The following is a 17,329-nucleotide window of genomic DNA, read 5'->3' as shown; positions in this document are numbered from 1 at the left end:
GAGTTGAATTTGTGAATTAAGTAGGATTCTCGGTATTTCCTGTCCCTAGGAGACTTAAAATTTGACAAGTATATATAACTTAAGGTCATCAAAATTGTGGCCTGGTTGGTTGAAATGCTGCGCTACAGCTATGGAGGATTTGCCAAGAGTATCTGCCCGGTGACCATTAAGCCGTAGGCTCATAGGTTGACTCGTTTCACCTATATACTGTTTGTGGCACATTGAGCATTCGAACATATACACAATGTTGGACGAAGTGCACGTAAAACTTGAATTAATCTTGTGGACATAATTACTGGCTGTGCTTTTTACAACGCAGTCTGTTTGCAGGTGCCTACAAGTCTTGCATCTGAGGCGGGAGCAGCTGGCTATGACTGGTTGCTTTGAAAGCCCTGTTTTAGCATGCACTAAAATATCTTTTAGATTCCTGTTTCTCCGGTAGGTAACCCTTGGTGCTTCCGGGAAAGTCTTTTTAAGTCGGTCGTTACTGGCTAAAATGGGGTAGTACTGCCGCAGTATATTGTTTACGTTTGGGAGGGCGTGTGAAAATTTCGTTATTAGGGCAGGTGGCCTGGCGCTTTCGTTTTGCCGCTGTTTGTTGAGAACGTCATCCCTTTTGAGATTAGACACACGTTGGTACGCCTGATCGAGCGAGCTTTTGGGGTGGTTCCTGTTCATAAGGGTGGCCTTGAGTTCGTCTAGGTGCTCTACATAGTCACTGTCATCACTGCATACTCTTCTAAGCCGGGTGGCTTGTCCTACAAAGATCCCTTGTTTGCAGTGTCTGGGGTGATGGCTTTTATAATCTAGGTACTGCTGCCTGTCTGTTGGCTTTCTAAAAAGCGTGGTTTTAAGTTTACCGTTGTCTAGAATGACGGTAGTATCTAGGAAGTTCACTTCTTTTTCAGAATACTGGCAGGAGAATTTAATAGTCGGATGCGAAGAATTGAGATGGGATATAAACGTTTCTAGAGTCGCGCGACCGTGTTCCCAAATCATGAAGATGTCGTCTATGTAGCGGAGGTAAACCTGAGGTTTATGTGGAAAAGAGCTTAATAGGGTAGCTTCAAGTTGCCCCATGAAAATGTTGGCATATGCTAGTTCCAAAAACTTGCAAAAAGTAAGAATAGTCAAATTCAAAATAATTGAGAGTTAGAACTAGTTTTAACAAAGTTATGTACACTTCTGGTGCATGTTGGTGCGGGTTCACTGATAGAGATTTTGAAATCGCTTCAATTCCTTCGGCGAACGGAATGTTTGTATACAATGCAGCAACGTCAAGAGTAACAAAGAGGGCTCCACTGGGTAGGCGCCCGCCAATATTTATCTCTTCTATTATGCGGAGGAAGTGGGGGGTGTCCTGAACGAATGAAGGAAGAAGAGCCGGAATGTCGGATAGGTGATGATTCAGAAACAGAGATAGTGCTTCGGTTGGGGTATTGCTATTCGAAACTATGGGTCTGCCAGGAATGTCGGCAGTGAACAATAATTCTACGGCGACTTTATGGACTTTTGGGAGGAGGTAAAAACGTCCTGCATGCTTATTATTCGGTTTCATGAAATTCAAGTCAGTAGTCGTTATTAATTCTCTAGATCGTAGATCTGTGAGGCTCTGAAGGATTTTTAGGCTGTATTCCTGGCTCGGATCGTTATCTAAGGGCTTGTAGTGGCAAGGGTTATTGAGCTGCCTATAAGCTTCATCTTTGTATTTTCCCATAGGTAAAACAACTACACTGCCACCTTTGTCGGCTGGCTTTATGACTATGTCGGTTCTGGCTGATAGACAATTCAGGGTAACTTCTTCCGACGGAGTTAGGTTCTTGCGCTTGTTTGATCGCTTAGTTGTTGCCAATATTTCTCTTGATACTGATTTTAAGTACAGATCCAATTCTGGAGATTGATCTACATCTGGAGTCCAAGTGCTAGGAGGGTGGAGGGTGCGTTCGTTAATGTCAGGTTGGTCCTGCTTCTCCGAAAAAAACTCGCTTAGTCTCATTCTCCGAGAAAATTCAGTGAGATCTTTGTGTAACTCGTATTCATTCACACTGTTATTTGTGGGACAGAAGGTTAGACCTCGTTCTAGGATACCTTTTTCGTCGGCCGTTAGTGTTTTGGAAATGTCAATAACGTTGCTGGGGCAGGTAGCGAGAGAGCTCGTTTCTTCTATAGGACTATTGGCTGGGGGAGGATGTTCAATTAAAGCGATCTCTGTATCGAGGGGGCACATTACATGACCTAGTACTTCATAGTCCCGGCTATCGAGAGGCTGATCTCCTACTGTACATGCTGCATTTTGCGAGGGAAGTTGGTCACGCTGAAACTTAACCCCTTGCTTATTGCTAAGATCATTTTCCTTACGATTTATGAAAATATTGAGATCTAGTTTCTCCTGCTCGGTTAGTGGAAGAGCTTCAATCTGGTCGTTGAAGAGGCTGAGTTGGCTAGTACAGTGCTCTCTAAGAATTTCTAGGAGGGAAAGAGAAGCATTATTCAGAATATCTTGCCACCTGGCAGCTAGTTCAGGAGGGAGCTCACCAAGGGCACATCTAACTTTTAGGCGGAGGCCTTTGGGGATCTTTTTGCTTTGGAGATACGAGGAGTACGTTTTTAGATGAAATCTGTAGTTGGTTTGTTTGCCGGCTAGTTTTCGAGCTTTGAGGAAAGAGCGGGATTTAGGGGTTGGAGCATACGGCCTACTCGGTGGTAGTCATTTGTGTTTGTTCCGAGCAGACCTCCGGGGTGACACTTGTTTGCTTGGAGTCAGTAGTTTAGGGGGGCTGCTAAGGGTGAGGTCCACATCGATGCCTGTTTGGGTGCCTGTTTGCGTTATACTGCGTGTTGGGGTCTGCGTGAACCATGAGCGTGTTGTCTTTGGTGGGTCGGGTTGTTGTTCGCTCACGTGCTGTACAGCTCGTGTTGCGGCCACATCCACGGTTTGTGTGCTGGCGTCACATGTGCTGTTCTTAGGTGGACATGGCATTTCGCTACCGTTGGGGGTGTTGGGTTGGTTCTGTTGTTCTGTGCTGGCCGGAGACGGGAGGTTGATACGTGAAGTTGGGAGCGTCACCTTAAATGTGTTCCTCAGCCTGTGCTTGATGTTTTTGGAAATCAGTCGGACGCCTCGAAAGTTAGGGTGTAGTCCGTCCTTGGCCAGGTGTCCTAGGGGGTCGTGGTGAATTTTTGCGTGGTGGATGATGTCAACGTTTCCTGTGTTGTGTCCAAGGTACATGAGGAAGTCGTTAAGCTTAGCTGACCTTTGTGAGTGAGCTAGAAGTCTGTGTGTCTGGGGTATGTCTGGCTTGTGTTTGTTTTCGATCCTGGGAAGTACTGTTGTCAGGGTTATCTTTGCTTTGGGCCTGTTGGTATGAACATCGTGAACAAGAGTTTTCATGGCCTCGATGGTGCTTTCAGCGGTGTTGTTCTTTAAGTCGTTAGTGCCAAAGTGAAGAACGAAGTGAGTGATGTTGCGTGGGGCGGCGTCAATCAGTTTTCTGATGTCATGGGTTGTGGCGCCGCTTTGAAAGCTGATGTATGGTGAATGTTGTCCGGAAGGGAAGTGGTCGTGAATGTACTTCAAGTGGCTATCACCGATGAGAGCTATGTGTGCCTGGGAGAGGAGAGGGGGCTTACCTTGCTCCGTCATCTTCGTACACGAAATCCAGGGAGTAGTAGAACTTTGAAGATGGTAGAGAACACAAGAGAAGAAAAACTTCGAACAAGGTAAAAGCACGATTGTGGCCTACGTTTCAGCAAAGAGAACTTGCTTTCCTCAGGGCAATCTCTCGCCTGGCAGGCACGGTTTATATAGGGGTAGGACCCCAGGTGAAAGGAGAGGGAAAGATGGAAGCGAAATTGAGCAAGCTGATTTGTTTGGGAGTGTGTCGGGGGGGAGATTGAGGGGCCAAGAAGGTTGTCTAGTTTAAGCCGTGAAGTAGGTCACACGGAAGTCAGCTGGTGGTTGATATTCGTGGAATTTTTGGAGAGAGGATGAGAGGGTGTTTATTGACCCTCCGCGGGGTTTAGGGAAAGGATCTCAGAACCGCCGGAAGCAAACCAGGCGGTGAGGGTGGGGTCCTTATCAGAAACTATCTGCAAGCCTCAAGTCAAAAGAAAAGATAGAGACGGGGGGAAAAACTAACTAGGTCAAGGAAAAAAGAAAACGAAGGGAGAACAAAATCAGGTAGGGAAACCACATAAACCCACACACAAAGGAAAAAGCAATGACCCGGCAACTGAAATGGCACGTGTCACCCACGGCAACATTCCTGGAACAGGCCTGTCCTGAAACTCAAAAACGAAAAGATAAAGTTAGAGTGACGTACGGGGCACAAGACCACGCGAAGTAAAAAAAAAAGGGGGGGAAATAAAATAAATAAAATTGAATTCAAAAAGCAAAGGTTGGAGGGATGAGGGCGAGTATTAAGCTAGACGCTAAGGAAAAAAAAAAGAAATTAGGTGACCAGATACAGAGCAGAGTGAACGGTCATAGTCTTTGGATGAGGTATATGCACGCAAATGCCTAATGCTGTATTCCCGGTGAATATCGCAAGGATTCCAAGTTGCCCTTAGACGCAATAATTCCAGCAGGTTCCATGGAGTTGAATTTGTGAATTAATTAGGATTCTCGGTATTTCCTGTCCCTAGGAGACTTAAAATTTGACTGAAGTATATATAACTTAAGGTCATCAAAATTGTGGCCTGGTTGGTTGAAATGCCGGAGAAACAGGAATCTACCGGAGAAACAGGAACCTACCGGAGAAACAGGAATCTAAAAGATATTTTAGTGCATGCTAAAACAGGGCATTCAAAGCAACTAGTCATAGCCAGCTGCTCCCGCCCCAGATGCAAGACTTGTAGGCACCTGCAAACAGACTGCGTTGTAAAAAGCACAGCCAGTAATTATGTCCACAAGATTAATTCAAGTTTTACGTGCACTTCATCCAAAATTGTGTATATGTTGGAATGCTCAATGTGCCACAAACAGTATATAGGTGAAACGAGTCAACCTATGAGCCTACGGCTTAATGGTCACCGGGCAGATACTCTTGGCAAATCCTCCATAGCTGTAGCGCAGCATTTCAACCAACCAGGCCACAATTTTGATGACCTTAAGTTATATATACTTCAGTCAAATTTTAGGTCTCCTAGGGACAGGAAATACCGAGAATCCTACTTAATTCACAAATTCAACTCCATGGAACCTGCTGGAATTAATGCGTCTAAGGGCAACTTGGAATCCTTGCGATATTCACCGGGAATACAGCATTAGGCATTTTCGTGCATATACCTCATCCAAAGACTATGACCGTTCACTCTGCTCTGCACCTGGTCACCTAATTTCTTTTTTTTCTTTTTATTCCTTAGCGTCTAGCTTAATACTCGCCCTCATCCCTCCAACCTTTGCTTTTTAAATTCAATTTTATTTATTTTATTTCCCCCCTTTTTTTTTTTACTTCGCGTGGTCTTGTGCCCCGTACGTCACTCTAACTTTATCTTTTCGTTTTTGAGTTTCAGGACAGGCCTGTTCCAGGAATGTTGCCGTGGGTGACACGTGCCATTTCAGTTGCCGGGTCATTGCTTTTTCCTTTGTGTGTGGGTTTATGTGGTTTCCCTACCTGATTTTGTTCTCCCTTCGTTTTCTTTTTTCCTTGACCTAGTTAGTTTTTCCCCCCGTCTCTATCTTTTCTTTTGACTTGAGGCTTGCAGATAGTTTCTGATAAGGACCCCACCCTCACCGCCTGGTTTGCTTCCGGCGGTTCTGAGATCCTTTCCCTAAACCCCGCGGAGGGTCAATAAACACCCTCTCATCCTCTCTCCAAAAATTCCACGAATATCAACCACCAGCTGACTTCCGTGTGACCTACTTCACGGCTTAAACTAGACAACCTTCTTGGCCCCTCAATCTCCCCCCCGACACACTCCCAAACAAATCAGCTTGCTCAATTTCGCTTCCATCTTTCCCTCTCCTTTCACCTGGGGTCCTACCCCAATATAAACCGTGCCTGCCAGGCGAGAGATTGCCCTGAGGAAAGCAAGTTCTCTTTGCTGAAACGTAGGCCACAATCGTGCTTTTACCTTGTTCAAAGTTTTTCTTCTCTTATATATATATATATATATATATATATATATATATATATATATATATATATATTTAGGAAATGAGGGGCTCGGTGAATTAAGAGAGAATCAGGGTTAGCAGTCAAGAAAACCTCGTAAAGCAAAGGGGGGAATGCGGTGGGTCATAGAAACAGATGAAACATTCTTTGAGTCATTAAGAAATTGGTGAAATTCCCGCCTGGTAGGATCCGCACCAACGACCTCACGAATACCGGTCTTGTCCGATGACCACTACGCTATCGACGGGGCTGTCTCGCCACCACTTTCTCGGGTATTTATCTTAAGGTATTTTTTGTTTCCTGCAATTGGGGGGTGGTTGCCAGCGCCACTCGGACTACTCGGAGTGAAGGGAAGGTCCCCTTCCCTTCACCCCGGGAAGGGAAGAAAAATACAAAGCTTATGAGACAGTATAAGCGGGAAAGCGGTGGCAGCTAAGGCAGCGCCGCTGCCACAGGAAGCTTTTCATTCCGATCTTGTAAAAACTAACACACAGGTTGGGAGACCATGACAAGAATGGCGTATAGGCGTTTCCTAGTCAGCACAGCCAAGCGAACATGTTGCCATCTGGGGGTATCTTTGAGGCCATGTGCACGTGCTTGTGGCCCTCAATTTAATCGCTCAGTAACGCTTGGTCTCGTAGTGTAGTTGCTCCGCTCCTGCAAAGCGATCATCGGAACCCGGGTTGAAATCCCGCTGCCACTTTTCTTTTTTGTAAAATTTTAGGGGTTTGTCATATTTCAATATTAACATTTGTTGTCACGCGTACAATCTATTTATGACATTCTTAATGCATTATAAATGGGATTTCAGGTATTTTCGTTGCCTTTTGGTCGGTGTCAGCTTCTGCTTCTTGTACGTTTTTGCGGGTTTTTAAACCCTTTTAGGTCGGTTTCGGCTTTTTCTGTGGAATATGTTTCTACACCGCGGCCTTCAACCATTGCAGGTCAATTTTGGATGATACGTATTTCAGCTGAGGTGGTTACGTATGCTTTAGGTACGTTTATGCTGCGATATAACCACCATAAGCAAGCTTAGGAAACGGCTGGCTACACTTACTAGGAAACGCATATATGCGACAAGAATGGGCCGAAAATATTTTTCACATGCTAAGATCCTTTATTTTCAGGCCCGCCCTCCAGGTCAAGGCATGGGCGTCGCCCCTTACTTGCAGCGAAAACTTCCTCACCAGTTAGAAAAAACAGCGCCAAAAACGATACGACAGGGAGTAAAGACAAACACTGCGCTGAACTGCCAACTGAGGTTTATTTAGAAGAACAATGAATATATACTAGAAATAAAAACAAGGAGGAGAGAAGGAAATCCATAACACAAACACACAAAAAATGGAAGTTGATTGTGGAAATGAAAGCAGCCACGTGTAATGCGTTGATCATGATCCTAGGTACCTTTGTTGCGACGGATTCAGTCTGACAACGTGGAGAAGAAAGAAACCCCGCAGAAGCGGGAGAATGGACGAAGCAAAGCGCGCGCCGCCGCCGCCGGGATGCTGTCAACTGGGACCACCAGCGGGGTCCGCGCGCGTGCCACATATGGTTCTTGTTTCACCGGGGAACGTGGCCCCCTCTCCCTCGAAAGAAGGGACCGCGGCGGAGGGGAGTGGGGGGCCAGTTGGTTCGTTGAAAGCATGTAAGACAGAACGCTGTAACCTTCTTTACTTCTGTATAAACAAATCCTGTTGTTTTCCTTTGCACTCGAACGAGTAGTGGTGTTTATTGAACGACGACAGCGACCAAAAGGATCTACACATATTCGCTACTACAAAATTTTGGGGCTGAAAACCGGGATCTGGAAAGATGACCGAACTGTGAGTGCATCGGCGAGCAACAGGGATCGACTGCTCCGTTGAACGTGGACGACGATCGGCATGGGGCTACAGAAGAAGAAACGAAAGGCTCTGCGGGCTCAAGTAAGTCGACTCATTGGCGAAGCAGAAAAGCTGCTACCGCTGTCTATGCCAAGTGCCGAGGAACATGAAGTCCTGATAAAACGTCTGCTGCTTGTGGAGACTCAGCTGAAAGATGTGAACGCGGCAATTGAGCCTTTACTGACAGACGAAGATGCAGAAGACGAGTTCACTCATGCCATCGAGTACAGTGACAAGCTCGTAACCTGCCTGGCGAGACTGAAAGGTAGGGTCAAACGAAGCTGCAACAGTAACTCAGGTGGTGGCAACTCCGATCAAGACAGCAACAAAACAAGAACAAGGACAGCAACGGCGGCAAAAGTGAAACTCCGAAAATTGGATCTTCTAATATTCAACGGAAACCGAAGGAATTGGCAGCCTTTTTGGGAGCAGTTCGAGACCTCCATTCATAAGAATTCAGACTTGGCGCCATCGGAAAAGTTCAATTACCTGAGGGCTGCACGGATCGGAGACGGAGCAGCGGCAGTTGTGGGTCTGCAGCCAACATCGGAGTGCTACGATGACGCCATCGACATCCTGCAGCAGAGGTTTGGAAACCAGGCGGGGCTCATCCAAGACCACATTGACGGCCTGATGAACCTAACACCGGTCTCGTCACCACGGAATGTCCGAATACTGCGCCGTATGTATGACAACGTTCAAGCTCACCTCCGAGGCCTGAAGGCGTTGGGTGTGGGAGAGGAGTCGTACTGCGCCATGCTGTATCTCGGCCTACTTCGCGCACTTCCATGTGACCTGAGCCTGGACTACAACAGAAAGGTGACAGCAAGGAATGCGGAAGAGGCCAGCTCTGCGGGAACATCGAGCAGCGATACCAGCTCCGGGACTTCAAAAAAGCCTGTGCACCTGGGCATGCTGAGCGACCTTTTGAACTTTCTCCGCATCGAGGTAGAGACCCTGGAAAAGTCCATCATCGAACGACCTGACGGAACTGGTAAGCCTCCATCTCGCTTCCCTACGCTTGAACGCGACAAGAAGCCACAGCAGTTTGCGAAGTCCCGGCAACCATGAGCGGCCGCACTGCACGGCACAGTTAAAGGGATGGAATGCTTTCTGTGCAACTCAAAAAAGCGCGCCACAAAAGACTGCACCGAAGAAATCCCTCTGACAGAGAAGAAACGCATGTTGCAGCAAGGCAGGAGGTGTTTTAGGTGCACAATGCCGCATCATACAGCGAGAATGTGCACGTGCGTACTGAGTTGCGGCAAGTGTCACGGCCGGCACGCTACCAGCATGTGTGACCCTGATTACACTCCGCCTAAACGGACACCTGCCCGATCGGGCGACGCGAAAAAAGAGATGAATCCGAACGAGGCCGTCAGTCTCCAGACTACAGAAAAGGGCAGCGAGAGACCAGCCGTTCAAAACGTAACAGCATGGTTTGAGAGTGGCAGGTAGAGGAAGTTGGCCAAGCTAATGATTGACAGCGGCAGCCAACGCACCTTTATAACGGAAAAGCTGTCACAGGAAGTCAACTGCAAACTTCTCGGAACAGAGATTCTGGCGGTTGGCGTATTCGGAGGTGAAAGCAAAGAGCGCACATTTCGGAGGGTTCTGGTTACCTTGAGAAGCCGACTGAATTACACAAAAATTGAGGTCGACGCGCTAGAAACGCCTACGATCTGTGAGCACGACCTTCCCAGCCCTGACGAAAGCATTCTGACCAAGTTAGATTAGATTGGCCTCTCAGTTGGGGACGATTTGAGTAGACAGAGCGATCGAGGCGTTAACTTGCTGCTGGGATCCGACAACTACTGGACTGCGATGACCGGAACGATCCACCAACTGACGGAAAGTTTGACTGCGGTGGAATCCGTATTCGGATGGGCAGTTCAGGGGCGAATGGGGTCACGCACAAGCATAATGAATTGTTCCTAAGCGATCGTGCTGAAGGCAACGGCGCCAGATCTCAAGTCTTCCTCGCTTCTAAGGAGCTTTTGGGAGCTCGAAAGTGTGGGAGTCACCGACGCCTTGGATGACGACCCTCCGGGGGAACATGTTAGGCGGAACTTTGAAGCCAGCATCACTCAGTCGGATGGTAGATACGAAGTTGCCCTCCCTTGGAAAGCTGACGTCAGGCTCGCCGACAACAAGCAGGTGGCATTAAACAGAATGGAGAACGTGAGGAAGAAACTGTCAAAAAACAAAGGTCTACTCGAAGTCTACAGAACAGTGGAATAGCAGAAAGGGTTGATGACGAAGGTAGGGATGAAGGAGCAGCGAACGTGCTGTAATACATGCCCCACCAAGCTGTAGTACGAGAAAACAGCAGCACCACAAAGCTCAGGATTGTATTTGACGCTTCATCCCAAGGTGCCAACTCAAAATCTCTGAACGACAGCTTGGAAAGCGGCCCGAACCTTAATCCGGATCTGGTCGCCTTGCTCCTGAACTTCCGAACACATCCCATACCGTTGGTCGCGGATGTGGAAAAGGCCTTTTTGCAAATCGGAGAGAAGGAAGAGGATCGTGACGCACTCTGATTCCTGTGGTACAAAGACCCTCCGCGATCAAATGAACCAATCCTGGAAATCGAGACTTGGCGAATGACGAGGGTGACTTTTGGAACGACTGCAAGTCCGTTCTTGCTGGCCGCTACCCTTCAGCACCATTTCCAAGCTATGAAGAGCGCCTACCCAGGCACTGCACGGTAGCTAAGGAAATCGGTGTACGTTGACGATTTGTTGACTGGGGCGGCCAGCGAGGCAGAGTCGAAGCGACTGTATGCCGAAGCGAACGAAATATTCATGCTGGCAGGCATGAGACTCCACAAGTGGGGCTCAAATAGTGCAGCTCTAACAGGAATGTTTGAAGAGAACGGCGGCGTTGAAAGAAACTTGGGCCAAGCAGCGAACGTGCTGAAAGTGCTGGGAATGACTTGGAAGCCCAAGCAGGACTGCCTGACCTTTTCTCCGGACCAAGTGGTCGAGTTCGCACAACGCAGAGGAGACGCAAAACGTTTCGTTCTCCAGACGACGGCGAGATTATACGACCCTCTCGGACTCCTGTCACCATTTGTCGTGAGGGCCAAAATCCTCTTTCAGGAGATCTGGAAACGCAACCTTCGATGGGATGACGTGCTGCCAGAGCAGCTACTGAAGGAATGGATCGCTTGGTACGATGAGCTTGCGAACCTGAAGGGAGTCAGCGTGCCGAGGTATTACGCCACGGAGCTTTTGGGAAACGTGACCCGTCGAGCGCTGCACATTTACGCAGATGCCAGCCCGGTAGCCTACGGAGCTGTAGTCTACGTCTTAACTATCGACGACACTGGAGCCACAACGACGACACTGCTTCTGGCAAAAGGCCGAGTGGCGCGAGTGAAAGGGGTCACCTTGCCCAGGCTTGAGCTGATGGCCGGCTTGATAGCCGCGAGGCTGTATAAGTACGTCAAAACGTGCCTCGAGGTCGAAGTGAACGAGGTTCACTTTTGGACCGATTCCTCGATTACCTTGCATTGGATAACGGGAGACCCGAGCAGATGGAAATTTTTCGTCCGAAACCGCGTGCAAGAAATCCAAAGCCATTCTCTGGGCGCGACATGGCATCACTGCCCTGGGAAGGACAATCCTGCCGACTTGATGACACGAGGTTTGAGGGCATCGAAACTGGTGTCATCGGAATTTTGGTGGAGAGGGCCGGAATGGTTGTCATTGCCGGCGACGGATTGGCCGAAAGAAAAACGCACTGAGCTCCCACAAGACCACCTTGAGGAGCGGCAACAACGGGCTGATCTGTTAGAGATTGCCACGGAGCCACCAGCGGAACTGCTCGATATTTCCAGATTCAGCTCGGCGTCCAAGGTCAACCGAACGACCGCTTGGATTTTCCGCTTCCTCCACAACCTGAAGTACACGGAAAAAAGATCTGGACCCTTGACCGCGAAGGAGATCCAGGCAGCGCGAACACGCTGGCTGAGAAAGGCGCAGCAGACGGCGTTCTCGGCTGACCTCAAATGTTTGACCGAAAGAACCAAGTCTCCACGTGATTCTGCCCTCCGAAACTTCATGACCTTCATCGACGACGAAGGAGTGCTTCGGATCAAGAGCTGCTTCCACTCGGCAAACATGACTTACTACGAGCGAAGCCCCATCGTCTTACCCAAACAGTACAGATATTCAACGCTGCTGGCGATCGACGCCCACCGACAGGTTCTGCACGCAGGAGTGAGAGACACCGTCGTCCAGCTTCGTGAGAAATACTGGATTCTGCGAGGCAGAGAACTCGGAAAGAAGGTGGTGCGTGCGTGTGTGACGTGTGAGCGTTTCAGTGCTACACCGGCGTGCGCTCCAACGGGACCTCTGCCGGATGATCGGACAACCAGAGCACATCCGTTCAAAGTGATCGGCACTGACTTTGCGGGCCCACTTTATGTTAGAGACAGTGGTGTCACGCGCAAGGCCTATATAGTGCTATTCACCTGTGCGGTTACGCGAGCTGTGCATTTAGAGTTGGTACATGACACGACAACTGCTAGTTTTTTGTAGCTTTCCGCAGATTTGTGTCCCGGAGAGGGCTGTGTCGCGTTGTGTACCCGGACGATGCCTTGACATTCAAGCGCGCCACCAAAGAACTGCTCGAACTGTGGAACGTGTTGCGACATCCAGACGTGATCGACCACTTTTCTAGCGCAGGGATAGAGTGGAAATTCATTGTCGAGCGGGCACCATGGTGGGGAGTCTTTTACGAAAGGATGGTGCGTTCAGTGAAAGGGGCACTGAAGAAAGTGATCGGGAGGAAAGTTTTGGGCTCGCACGAAGTGGCCACCATTTTGACAGAAGTGGAGGCGGTGATAAATTCCCGGCCCCTCACGTATGTATACAGTGACGTGGGAGAGGGCACCCCCCTCACACCGGCCACCTTTCTCACTGGGAAGCGGCTAACTACACTGTCGACGGAAGTCGCGCAGCAGCCTGCTTCGACGCCCGAGGCACTTCCCATGCTCTGGAGGCGCCGAAAGCGCCTGTTGAACCAATTCTGGGTGGCATGGGGAGCCGAGTACATGCGAGAGCTAAAATCCGCCTATGCTACCGACAGGAAGGAGTCGCCACCTCCCAGAGTGGGCCAGCTGGTGCTCATTAAGGAACCGGCACCGCGCTTGTTATGGAAGCTTGGAAGGATCGAAAAGGTTTTTGAGGGACGGGATGGTAAAGTGCGCTCATGCACAGTAAGAGTGCCACGCGGCGTAATGTTAACGCGCCCGATACAGCTCATTTACCGCTAGAGATGGAATGTGCTTGAGCCCATTCGGTGGGGAGTGTGTTGCGACGGATTCAGTCTGAGAACGCGGAGAAGAAAGAAACCCCGCAGAAGCGGGAGAATGGACGAAGCAAAGCGCGCCGCCGCCGCCGGGGGCTGTCAACTGGGACCACCGGCGGGGTCCGCGCGCGCACCACATATGGTTCTTGTTTCACCGGGGAACGTGGCCCCCTCTCCCTTGAAAGAAGGGACCGCGGCGGAGGGGAGTGGGGGGCCAGTTGGCTCGTTGAAAGCATGTAAGACAGAACGCTGTAACCTTCTGTACTTCTGTATAAAGAAATCCTGTTGTTTTCCTTTGCACTCGAACGAGTAGTGGTGTTTATTGAACGACGACAGCGACCGAAAGGATCTACACATATCCGCTACTACAGTCTTATCTCCCTGTTGTACAACTCGATAGAGGGTGTGCTCACGCACCTATCTCCCATTGGGTGGATGACGAAAGCGTGTGTGAGCACACCCTCCATCGAGTTGTACGACACGGAGATAAGATACCTAGGATCATGAGCAACGCATTACACGTGACTGCTTCCATTTCCACAATGAACTCCCATTTTTTGTGTGTTTGTTTTATGGATTTCCTTCTCTCCTCCTTGTTTTTGATTCTAGTATATATTCATTGTTCTTCTAAATAAACCTCAGTTGGCAGTTCAGCGCAGTGTTTGTATTTACTCCCTGCTGTATCGTCTTTTGGCGCTGTTGTTTCCAAGTGGCATCATGCACCAACTATACGCCTCGAGCGCGGCCTGTAGGGGCGCCACTGAAATCCCCCTAGCGGCCCGTTTCGAAATCAGGCGCGGGAGTCCGCGTCCCGCTCCCCAGTGCCGCCGCTGCTTTTGCGGCACGTTCACGACTGACATTTACCGTTTGCGGGCGTTGGAAATCCATGTTTATGTGGAGCAGTCACTCTGTTCGCAAATGGGGTGTGTTTACGAGAGCGGGAATGTTTCTGACGCGATCTCAGTTTTGGTATATTCGGTCTGTATAAGCGCTAGGTGTGTGTCACAGGCCAGCGTCGCGGAACCGGTGTATGATGGAGCCGATTGTAGTTACAATGACCTGAATTTACTAGCAGTGTCTCCGTAACCACCGGTTTCCCAGATGTTCATGCTACGGCTATACACTACGATTTAGATCGGTTTTGTGCGCTTACATATAATCAGCGGAGCACTCATACCTGACAGCATGCCAGTTACGTTTGCCAGTTACGTTTGCCTCAGATATTGATCACCAATTTACAAGCCAGTCTGTGTTAATTTCGGGAATATTCAACAAAAGTACGATGGACAACGCATAATTATACTCGGGGATCAGCACACGACAGAGTCGTCTTTTCGTGAGGTGAGCGCCCGCAAACATATCTGCTACATATATACCCTGCGAGCAGCGCGGAGACGGGCTTAGAATATAATCACCGTCCGCACTAATGCTGCTTCGAAATATCGTCATATGGCACAGGGAGCCTGCAGAATAAAGTAGAAACTGAAATCAGAGGGCCTTATCACATACCACACTCTTCCAACAACACCTTGCCTACCCTCTATACTTCCAAAAATGCGTCTGCCGTGCGATCAGCTGTTCGTTGAAGTCGAAAAACAAAAGCAAAGTGAACACGGGAATTGTGTGCGTGATTATTAAAACGTTTATTGATTGATGCCGCTCCGTATTTGTACACAGCGTCCCCCCCCCCTCCCCCTCATCGATGTCTCACGAAATAGCAGTGCATTTCGCGTATAGTTGGTCTAGTAAACCCTACCTGGCTTAAGTTTCGACGCACGTCTTAAACATGTCAGAAGTTGCACTTTTTTTTTTCATTTCAGTTAGAGCTATTATGTTTCTTAATTCCGCACTTGCACAGCATTTATTTTTCCGTAGTTTCATTAGATTGCTTTGGTTCTTGCTATATGGCGTGTGTGGGCACATATTTAACGACGCACAGACTTAGAATATACTTAACATTTTCGCATGGTTTATATTCTTATAAAAGGCATAAGTTATTGTCCGGGATTGGGCAATCACATCCCCGAAACATATTTTTCTGCGACGTACATATTCGAAACGAAGCCGCGTTCGTTGTCCACGCTGCAAAATAAAGCCAACCTCTCATTGTGCCAGTATCAGGTCTAAACGAGGCGACAGTAGAATTCATTTGTGCCTGATGTTTTGGAGGTGACAAGGGTGATATGTTGCTACCGTTGCCGACGCCCGGAAGAGCGGCGACGAAGCGCGCAGAACCGCGTCCCCGGGTAGCTCTTGCAGGCGATCGCGTACTCTACGAAAACGCAGCTGCTTTTTAAGTGACTTAAACGTACTCTTTGCCTATAGGCGTCACCATAACAAGTTTTTTTTAGGGCGCGGAAAGGCGAAACGAAGCGAAACAGAACCAAAACACTGCACGAGCCCCTATCAGCCACGCAGCGCAAATCCCGTCAACGCCGCGGAGAAGCGGCAGCAGGCGGCGCAGCGATCGCGAAGCTCGAGGCGTATACCGTCTCAGTTCAATTGTGCAGCCTCACCAGCTTGGGAGACAGGGCGTGCCGAAACGGGAGCTTGTCCGCTGTCAACTCAGCGTCGAGGAATCGAGCGCATCCCTGGTCGTCTCGGCTGTCCAGAACTTTCACTCCAGCCATGCGTAAACACCTGCCAGGAGGGGGCAGTAAGAGGGATGTGGGTTCTTAGCGATCCACACCGGGTTTTGAAACGTAGAAAAGTATATGATTTTAAGATTTTGCACACTTTTTTTTGTCTAGTTATGGCTGTGAGCTGGTATATGCGCACCGACCAAAAAAAGGCAACGGTAAGGGCCCATACGCCTTGAAAAACGGATTGAACTCATAGTTTTTCCCGAGGTCACCTTTCTGGATTTCCAGGAGCGGTGCAGCAAAACCGTCCTTCGGCGCCCCTGCGGTGACACGCATGAGATGGTGGTGTGTTAACCAGGCGAGACCAGCAAAATCACGAGTTTGGCGTTGCTTAGATGCCTGTTATTTGTAGCGAGTGAGTGAGTGAGTGAGTGAGTGAGTGAGTGAGTGAGTGAGTGAGTAAGTGAGTGAGTGAGTGAGTGAGTGAGTGAATAAACATTTAGACGAGCTTCAGGTGCTGGTGGTTTGGGCCCTGGCCGGTAGGGGGCCTCCTTTATTCCGGGAAGCCCTGGTCCGCGCTGCCAGCCTTGGCCCTCTCCACCAGGCTTTGCTGTACTGAGTGTTCGGTGCTCAGCGTTACCGGATATATAGCGGACATATACTGGATGGAGGAATGCCGCGGAAATAATCCCCTTCAGGAATGGAGACGGCCCCACCAAGTTCTGAGGATTGTTGACGTAGCAGACAAGGGGGTAATTATCGTCTTCTGACCGCGCCTCGGCGGCGGCTTCTCCACGAGACCCCGTGGTCACGCACGACAGTCGGAACGGCTGCTTTTCGGAAGCCGCCGCACCTCAACACCTTCCCTAGGAGGCACGTGTACTCGCCGCCTCGGGCTAGGTCAGCCGCATGCAGGGCTTTGACCCGAAGGTTGCGGTACCTCAGTGAATATTCCGCAAATGGCTGAGTGACAGCTGTCTGCGGGAATTTGGGCCTTCGCTTGCGCGCGTATGAAAGGCCGAACTCGGCTGTTAGAAAGCGTTCTCGTCTGCGCTCTCAGCCATGCACTTCCAGGAGAGACAAGAAGTCTCGCCCGCTGAAGCTATGTTGGGATTTGTGAGCCCCCAAAGTGGGAGGTAGACTTCAGGATCGCGTCAGAAGTTTAGAGTACAGCTGTGCACCGGGAAACTAGACGGGTCCTGCGGCGGGAACAGAGTCCCGGCCATCGTTTCTATAGAGCGGTTTGTGTACCCTCCGAGCATAGCAGAGTTCGACGAAGTTTGAGAAGCTCGAGTGACTTGCACGCACTTGGATCTAGCGTCTAACTGCAGTTTGAAGTTTTTCTTTTTTATTCTTTATGTATCCAGTTACTAAATTGTACAGAGTTTTATAAAAAAAAGTCTTCATTTCTCTTCGTTAATCACAA

This window comes from Haemaphysalis longicornis, unplaced genomic scaffold, assembly GCF_048455015.1.
Source record: "Haemaphysalis longicornis isolate Haplotype H1 unplaced genomic scaffold, Haemaphysalis longicornis Haplotype H1 scaffold_2, whole genome shotgun sequence".
In the NCBI taxonomy this organism is placed as follows: Eukaryota; Metazoa; Arthropoda; class Arachnida; order Ixodida; family Ixodidae; genus Haemaphysalis; species Haemaphysalis longicornis.
The sequence above is the reverse complement of the archived record's forward strand: the minus strand, read 5'-3'. Positions refer to the sequence as shown.